This window comes from Triturus cristatus, chromosome 3_2 (assembly GCF_964204655.1).
Source record: "Triturus cristatus chromosome 3_2, aTriCri1.1, whole genome shotgun sequence".
In the NCBI taxonomy this organism is placed as follows: domain Eukaryota; kingdom Metazoa; phylum Chordata; class Amphibia; order Caudata; family Salamandridae; genus Triturus; species Triturus cristatus.
Window position 1 is genome coordinate 359885583 of NC_140584.1, and position 9362 is coordinate 359894944.

Consider the following 9362-nt stretch of genomic DNA (forward strand, 5'->3'; position numbering starts at 1 on the left):
CATTAGTTTCTATGTCAGTGTGTCAGTGGGTGTGTGAGTGGCAGTATGGGTCTGTGAGTGGGTGTGTGAGTCAGCGAGTGGGTGTGTGAGTCACTGTATGGGTTGGTTAGTGGATATATGAGTGACTCTTTGGGTCTGATTGGGTGTATGAGTGGCTGTATAAGTCTGTAAATCGATGTGTGAGTGGTTTTGTGGGTGTGTGAGTGGCTCTATGAGTCTGTGAATGGCTGTTTGAGTCAGTGAGTGGGTGTGTGAGTGACTGTATAGGTCTGTGAGTGTGAGTGGTTTTATTGGTGTGAGTGGATGTGTGGTTGACTGTAAGGTTGTGTGTGTTAGTGGCTATGTTGATCTGTGAGTAGATGTAAAAGTGGCAGAAAGGGTGTGTGAGTAGTTGTCTTAGTATCTGTGTAGGCATGTCAGTAGCTGTGTGTGTGACTGCAACAGTACGAAACCTTACCTGCCCCTTTATCAAACAAGAGTCCACAGTTTTGAGCAAAGTATCTACCCAACTGGAGTACTTTCTACTGGTTAATTACAAAAGGTCAGATCAAAGGTTTTGACGGTGTGAGGGCAGGTGGTGGTCCACCACCGTGACCCTGCACAGTAGAGACTTGCTGCTGCCCACCCGCCAGATTACAAGTTATTTATAGTCTGGCGGGCGGGAGGCATAGCATTCCCAGGGAAGTGCTTCTAGGCATCGCAATGGGAATGCCTCACAAAGTTCCTACATGCCATGGACTCAAAATCTCACACAGTTTCTGCATGGCATGGACTGAAAAGTCCATGCCGTGCAGGAACGTTTGTGCATGCACACAGGAGGGTAAATGTAATATCCCCCTGTGTGCATGCACAACAGGAGGAGGCAAATGGGGCCCTGTAGGGCCCCCTTTGTTTCTTCTCCACCAGGGTTGACATGGAGAAGGAACCTCAATGTTCCCGCTGGCAGAAAGGAAACTTGTAATAGGTTTGGTGGGACTGCTGCGGTCCTGCCAAGCATATTGCGGCTGATGACCACCATGTCACCTCCAGGTAACGGTGGTTCCCTGGTGGCGGCAACGGTCCCAGGGCAGTCCGACCACTCAACTGGTAATGGGGAGGTCTGACTGCCAGACTCATAATTGGGCCCTTTGTGTTACCTCGGTGGGTAAATGGCCGGTGCATATTCTACACTACATCTGTGTAATGGGCCACCTGGAAATGTCTCTAGTGAACTTGTGTGTTTCGGCAATGTGACTGTTCCCTTTGTGTTTTTATCCAGATATCTGTGACAGCATGAATCATCCTATTGAGTAGACAGCAAGACTACAAAGAGGTAAATTCCCACCACAAAAGGGTAATTCCTCTTAACTAAATGAAGTAAGTGCATCTAGGTTTAGTGGAGATTACCTCATATTCCTTGGCATCAAGAACGCATCACCAAAATCAGCTGTAAATGCCTAGGGACCTTTTGTTGCGACGTCCATCATCCTGGTAAAAAGCAGAAAGACCTTTGCATACTACTAAGGTGGACAGGGCCTGGCTAAATGGATGACCCTTCGAGTTGGTTTTTGCACATTTACATACACATAGTAAGTTAAATGGAGAACCGTGGACTTTGCTCTCACCAGGAGAGGCCAAGAACAAATGTATTTGTCACAGTCCCTACAGATAGTGCTCTGATAGATCAATGATGTATTAACCTCCAGGAATTATTTCAGATTGTCGCTCAATGTGGATTTGAAGAGAAAACACACTTGCTTTGCCCTCCCAATCCCAGGAAGTTAGGATTATTATCCTTTATGTAAGGGGAGGGAGGCCATGTGGCCCCCCTCCCAGGGCTGATTTTTGCCAATGTGCAATGTTGGAAATTGCGGGGATAGCCTCAAGGCCCCCCACACCTCCAATGCCATCTCTCAGCCTCCAGCTGAGCAGGCATTGCTCTTGCATACAGGGAGCAGCAAAAATGCTGCTCCCTGCATGAAGGTGCAAGTTTTTAATTTGTTTTCCTGCCAGAAAACAGAAGAGAAGTCTGCTCCCAGCGTGCGGGAGCAGTTTTCTGACTCCCACCAGCTGGGAGAGGACTTACAGTTTGCTCTTGGTTGGTGAGAAGTAGGCTGCGTGGCTCCCTAAGCCTAGTTCTAGACTTCTACCCCAGGGAAATGGCAGTCCCCAGGGCATTTTCAAACATCGAAGGGGGGTCTTCGCAGCCCACTGCCTTTTATATTTACCAGCCTCAGGCCATTAAAGGCCTGCGGAGGGGAGCCAAGCATCCCATCTCCCCTAATGCAAGTAAAGCCCAGGAAGGTGGTGCTCCCCAGGGGTAAATCTACCATTAAGAGGGGAAATATGCGCCCCTCCCCTTTTTTTAAAATAATTTAGCCATGAACCCAGTATCTGGCCCACCCGGGGCTGAAAACATAACAAGCGTGGGAGACCTTGCTTGTTTTTTATTTAAAATGTTTGCCGCAAATTTGCAAATGCTTGTGATTTTACAGCAATTTTAATGCTCTTTTTCCCAGGTGAGGCACCTGAGGGACCACAGCAACAGGGCGTGGGGGTCATGGTATTCCTACCCTGCCTCCTTTTCTTTATTTTCACTTTTTTTCTGGGACTCGGCTGGGGACGAGTCCCAAAATGGCTGCCAACACTTCCTGGTTGAAGTGTTGGCAGCCAACCAGATTGCTCCAAAAGAGCAGTATTATTCACAAAGTGTTTGCAACCCTAGATATACAAATTTGTTTTTCTGCAAGTATCTCAAAACTACTGAAAGGATGTACAACAAATGACAAAAAGGGCTGTTTCTGGACTAAGAGCTACATTTCTGCCAAATTTGGTGTAATTCCATCCAGTGGATTTCAGACATCTAAATATGGACGCGAAGGATCCGTCAACCCTCCCGATCTCGAATCTGCAATCTGGTTGGTAGCCAACAGTTCCAACCAGGTAGTGTTGGCAGCCATCTTGTGACTAGGTTCACAAGGAAAAAGGTCATGAGTTATGTAATATGTGAGGTCATAAGCAGTGCATTGCTGGGGCGCAAGTTATAGTTAGCTCAGCTAACTATCACGGCTGAATTTCTCTGGTTTTGTACGAGTGAAATGTCAGCCGAACTATACTGTACCTGTAATCTGTGGCAGTCCACGCTGGGTAGTTATAGTTAGGGCCAAGTCTCCACAGGAAAACCATACTTTGTTTTGCTAATAACTTTAAAGATGTTTGAAGAAACTTTCCAAAAGAAAATTTCATCCCCCACAGGTCCTTCCTGGAAAGTTTGGAGTGATCTTTCAAATGGGGGCCAAGAAAAAGTTGGGACCCGAAAACTCATTTTCCCTATTCATTTTTCTATGGGAGAGTTAGACACAGCTACAGCCAAAAAAGCTGAACAAAATTACACCACATTTGGTGGAAAGCTATAACTTGGTCTAGCAAGTATGGGGGCATATTTACAAGCTGGCGAAAGAAAAAAAATATCGCCGCTTTTGCGGACGTTTTCGGCCGAAAAGTGGCAATAATTTTATCGCCTAATTAGCAAGGCCACTCTAACATGTGAAACCTTGCTTTAGTGTCGGGATTCCTAACGCCCAGCTTTGCATCTCTAATGAGATGCAAAGTGGGCGTTCCTGACCTAACATGACAGGAGAAATGTCGCTAAGCGACATTTCTCCTATCATCAAGCCCCACGCTATGAAGCATAGTGGCAAGAAAAGTAGCGATAACCCCTGTTATCGCTACTTTCCTTATGCCTGCTTCAGGACTGACTTAGCCTTGATATCCTATGGAAGGTGGTTATCATGTCTAATTTTGTCAGTCCCTATCAGCAAGCTAATGCCACACTACGTGAGATTATCGCTGGGTTTCCAGCGATAATCTCACGTTAGGCAGTTAGCGTGAGGATTTTTATCGCTGAGGAGATAGGCGTTGCTAATAGCACGCTATCTCAGCGATAAAAGTCCACGCTAGCTGGCGATAATTATCATAGCGCTAAGTGCGCTTAGCGATAATTATCGCCGGTTGTTGCTGATATGCCCCATGATTTTGGGGATTTGTTGTGAACCAGTTCAGTAGTTTTGGAGATATTAAGGCACACAAACTTTGTATATGTCACCCCGTGGAGGATGTAAGATTTCAAAAATGATGTGGCAGCAGCCATTTTTGGACTGGGGACTCAGTCTCTAATCCTGGGAAAATGTTAAAAATAGATATAAGGGGCAGGGTAGGCTTAGGTCCCTTAATCCTAGGGAGGGATCCTGTGGCCAAAAGCATATCATTTTTAAAAGTTTGACACAAATTTGCAGTGTATATGAAAATCCGTGGCAAAACTAAAATAAAATGGGGAATTCTGCACTTTAAGATAATACCCTCTGCCAGGGGTGGGCAGCACAATGGATTTTAAAGGGCAGGTGGTAAACTGACCCAGTCCAAAGCCTGCTTGAGGCCCTGTGGTCCTCATCCTCCAGGGCCAATACTTGTATTTAAAAGGGAGAGAGCAACATGCCTCCCCTGAGCTTACTTGAGGCCCCAGGGACACAATCCCCTATTGCCGGTAGGTAATTAAAGGGTAGAGGGGCATGCAGCCCCCACCTTGAACCATCATGTGGCTCCGGTGACTCTACCTCACAGGGCCATCAGTGTTATGATTTCCCGGGGACCCCATACCTCGGGATACCATAGTTTCCTGCCCGCAGAATTGTTATTTGCTCTCACCCAATGAGAGCAGAAAGCTGCTCTCGCTGGGTGGGAGCCTATATCTTTCTCCCTGCCATCGCACTTACTTGCAGGGACTCTTTAAACAAAACAGCTTCAACAGGGTGGAATCAATGTTGTCTCAAACTGCACCTGGGATAGATGCCGGCAGGGGGTCTTGGAGTCTCCCCCTCAGTCACCAATGTGAGTAATGCTGTGGGGTACCCTGGGTAGACATCAGGGCATCCCGATTTTGTAAACGAAAAACATTATAAAAACGCATTGACGGCTCCTGTGCGACCCGTGGGGCTGCTTGCAGGGAGCTTGCAGGGCTGCGGTGTCTCTGGGGTTCCCTTTGCACCATCTATCAAAAAGTAATCTTGTGGGTGCCCCAGGTGGTTACCAAGGCACTACAGTTTACTTTTTTTCAAGGGCAAACATTGCTGGCTCTTGTTTTGCCCATTGTGGCTGCTTGCTGGGAGTCGACGGGGCCACAGGAGCTCTAGGCCCCCCCCCTTGCAGCCCACAATCAGGAGAAGCTGATTCGATAAACCTACTGGTACTTTAGAACAATTCTATAATTGTTTTCGCTTGGGAAGAATATGGAGACTTTGTATATTCAATTCTCACCTTGGTGATGAACCAAATACTGAATGAGTTCATACAGACTCAGCAATGTGCCTAATGGTGGCTTTTACACAGATTTTTCCACTGGGCATGCAGGATGCCTAACTCTACCTAAGTCAGCTAAAACCTCTGATCAAGGGTTCCTTCCAGGTGTCCCATAAACTGTACAAGCAGAACAGACACATACAATATTGCTGAACTTCAGCATCAACAAAATACAACTCTGCATGTGTTGGACCTCATGTTGGATTACCACTTTAGATAACCTTTCAGGCTTCCAGTAACAGCAAGGATTAAGGTAATGTATGTTCCATCTGGCCCTCTATCAACATGGCCCCTGGCTCCTACATCAACGGTTTGGTCTGTATGGATCTACCCATTTCCAGCAGCTAATGATCCCAAAGATTAAAAAATGTTGGGATGGAGGTAGAATCTTTTTGGAATTAGTGAACCAGTTGTGGAATTCTCTGCAACCTTTTCACAGATAACACAAATGGTGATCTTGTCTTCAGGTGCACCAAGCAGATGTGGCTTGTCTTCAAACATGACAACAAAAAGGTAAGAGTGCTTGATATTCAGTCCATCTCAAAACAACCATATATTATGCTCGATCAAGTATTCGTAACATAAAGGGGCCTACTCCAATCTCGGTTGGAAAGCCTTGGACCTTAGGTCAGAGGCTTTCCGACCGAGATCACTGGTTTCAATTCGACTGGCTGATTACAATACAGCCGGTCGGAATTGAAACAGCTGGTCATGCCGGCTGGATACCGACTGGCTCAAGGAGCACGTCGGCCAGTTGGAAGCCGGCCCATAATCCATTTGGATGGCGCTTTACACCTTCTGGATTACGATGCACGGTTTCCGACATGCTTTCCATGCCGGGCTTTCCGACATGGAAATACTGTCGGAAAGTGTGTTTGTGGGGCCCTAGCTGGGTCCCTTCTGTTTGTGGCCTCTGGTTGGGGGTGCAGGGATTAACACAATCTCCCATTTCTCTATGGGAGCTTGTGTTCTGGAAGGTTAAATATTCACAACACAAGCTCCCATAGAGAAATGGGAGTATGCGACTGCACCATGTGCGGTCGCATCATAAGAGCGGTTTTGGGACCGCTGACCGGAGGTCGGTTGGTCGATCCCGAGACCTAATGCTTTAAGCCCTAATGCTTTAACACAGGGATAGTCCTTTATTTAAGGGGCAATGCCTGCCCGATCAGGAGTGATATATTTCAGATAACAAAAACCCAGAATTTAAAAATGAGACATAGTCAACCTGGGATAACAGTGCAAATTCTGCCCCATGTGACTGGGTAGCAGCACGTGCCATTCTGCTAAATGTATAAGCAGTACAGGGGTGCAGCGACATATCCCTCCACAATCTCGGGGTAGGAGAGCAAGTGCTTTGGGGAATTCATAATTGTAGATGCTATAAAAAAAAAATCCAATTCTGTGTGGAAAAAATAAATAATCGCTAATATACATCCCCAGGGGCCCCCCATATCTGTTAATAGTGTCATCTCACTTGAAGAATCGGTGACAAAACGACTCGTACTTGCTACATGTTCTTGGCACCCAAATGCCACTTACAAGATGACACAATTAGCAGATGCTGGAAGAGGTTCCCCTAAGGGGAATATGCAAATTCACACTGAAAGCTTTGTAGAAATAATAACTTGGAAAAAATACATTTGTTACATTTGCAGAGCGGCGGTAGGCGAAGAAACAAGACATTATTTGTTCCCGAAGAACTGGAACCCCCTGTTCAGAACTCCATCCGTGAAAAAGAATCGACCTAAACTGTCTTGAGGTCGCGAAGATTCAATTCCTAAAAAGTTTGCGCATGTGAGGCTTGGCACTGGAAAGGAAAGTGGATGCTTGCCTGATTTGGTAGTGCATTTAAAAATAGAGCAAGATATGTGTAGCGAGCAAATTGCTGCTCTCATTTATTATTCCTAGTGAATTACACATTATTCTAATGCATTTCTGTCCTGCTCATTTCTGCTGTGGCATAATTATTCAATGAGAGTGGGGCATGTTGGGTGAACAAAAAATCTGGTGTGCGCGCGTCGGAGAAAAAAGCATTCATGCATTCTGCACTTTGAAGAAAGAAGGTTTGTGATTTTTTTTCTTTCAACCTGGTTTGTTTTGAGCTATATACAAGGTGACAGCAATGGGTGGGTCTACTTTAGATCATGTTCCAAATTCATCACAAGACATGCACAATTACAATACTACAGCCACGTCAATGTAACCAAAATGCACCACACAAAAAACACCCACCACCACGACCTGCAGCCATATGGATTAGTGAATATGCAATAGAGGAAATTGATTGTTGTCCAAATATGTACAAACAAATCTGAAAATAATAATGTATAACGTTTAGTGTAACCTGGTGTAGATTGAGTGTCCTGCCAAATTCCCATAGAGAAAAATGTAGATTTTGCGTTTCAGCATTTAGATGTCCTGCCTCTGGCCAGGTCATCTCACCATTCTTCTCATGAAATGCACAGAACCGTGTACTGTGACTGCTTCCATCTTATACATGTGTTGAATTGATAGATAATTGACCTTGCAATACTCGCCTCGCTCTGCGGTTCGACCAATCAAACTTGAAGAAATCTCCAACATCACTGCATGCATGAATCAAAAACAAGCGAAGCACATTTCTCTCTTTTCAGTTCGGAGTGGAATCTCTTGGGTATTCTGTCCATTACGCCTACGGGCCGAACGTTTTGCTCAAGCTTACAGATAAGTACTGCATATCTTTTATGGTTTTCCATTTTGCCTCCATGTTCAAACATTATAGAAACAGAACCTTAACATCGGAATACAGTTACTCCTCTATGTATGCATTTTTTGCATTCTTCCCTCGGTTTTAGTTTGAAGAATTAACTTTTGCTTTTCTTGGTAAATCTCATTCATTAGGCCTGGTAGTGCCTAAGTCCCCTTTTACTTTTAGACCTCAGACCACCCTTGGATGTGGACTCCCTCCCTCCTCCAAGGCAAGCACTTCAGACTACACTCTTTTGGATTAGGGGGAGTAATCCCCCCCAGGCCGTATTTATTGCATAATGAAAACATTAACTTATTATTTACATTATGTACAATTACACAGAAAGTCCAGATACATTAATAGATATATGATGTTACTTGGCTAATCTTAACATGTTTCTAGTACATATCCATTCCTACCGTAATCTAAACATGTAAATACTTTACTTTCTGCGTGTCCCTGCTAGAGCCTACGGCAAGGACAAAGACTGGCAGCCCCAGATACCGGTAAAACTACAAAGACTCCACTGGAGTAAGATTGCTTAGGGGGTCCAGCTTATCGGATGGATATTTTCCTCCGGGCCCCCCCTACGCCCTGAGCCTTAACTCCATAACAGGGCGCTGCAATTTTGCATCCTTGCGCCCTGATGCGCATGCGAGTGCGGGGTTGGCCGACCAGCCTACTGGAAAGCGTGACTCCCTGGCCCCCGCACCCTTCCAGCCTACCGACTGTCTGTAACTGCCCCTGGAGTTCCATGGTGCTGGCCACTAAGGACCGAAAACTATGCTTACCAATCATGACCTTACTGCCACAGGCCAGAATAGTTGCCCGACTATCTGGCCTCCCCCTCTGCTTACCCAGAAGGTCATGTCCTGCGCCTTGCGCCCTCCAACCATGCTAGGATATCCTCCATGAAGGCCTGATTCCCTTTATTCGAGAGGTGGACCCCACCCTGCAAAAAGAACTGATCACCCATGTCCTATTGACTTCAGTTTGGTGGTCCTGAACAACTTCTCAAGCTTATTGCTGATTTACCGCGTGATTCAACACTCGTACTGACTCAAACCCCCCTCCACTGCAACCTTGGAATCATGTGAGACCAGACTATCGTAGCATCGGGGCACTTCTTCGCCAACCATCCCACCTCAGTGAGCAGCTCCTCAATGAGCACCCTCCGCCCCAGTTGTACCAAGTCATTCCCTCCTAAATGCAATATCTAGATTGCAGGTGGGCCCTTACTTTCTTTTAAAGCGCAGCTCACCAGCTCCCTGAATTGCCTAATGCACAATCCACCCTG

The 9362-nt window shown here is 46.0% G+C and overlaps 1 long non-coding RNA gene across 1 annotated transcript; it reads left to right on the plus strand.

Moving 5' to 3' along the window:
* Nucleotides 1-1267: 1267 nt before the first annotated feature.
* LOC146857376 (uncharacterized) lies at nt 1268-7137 on the plus strand. The gene is made up of 3 exons (XR_014979575.1): nt 1268-1312; nt 5802-5847; nt 6993-7137. It is a non-coding gene; the product is annotated as an uncharacterized LOC146857376 (long non-coding RNA).
* Nucleotides 7138-9362: the final 2225 nt, after the last annotated feature.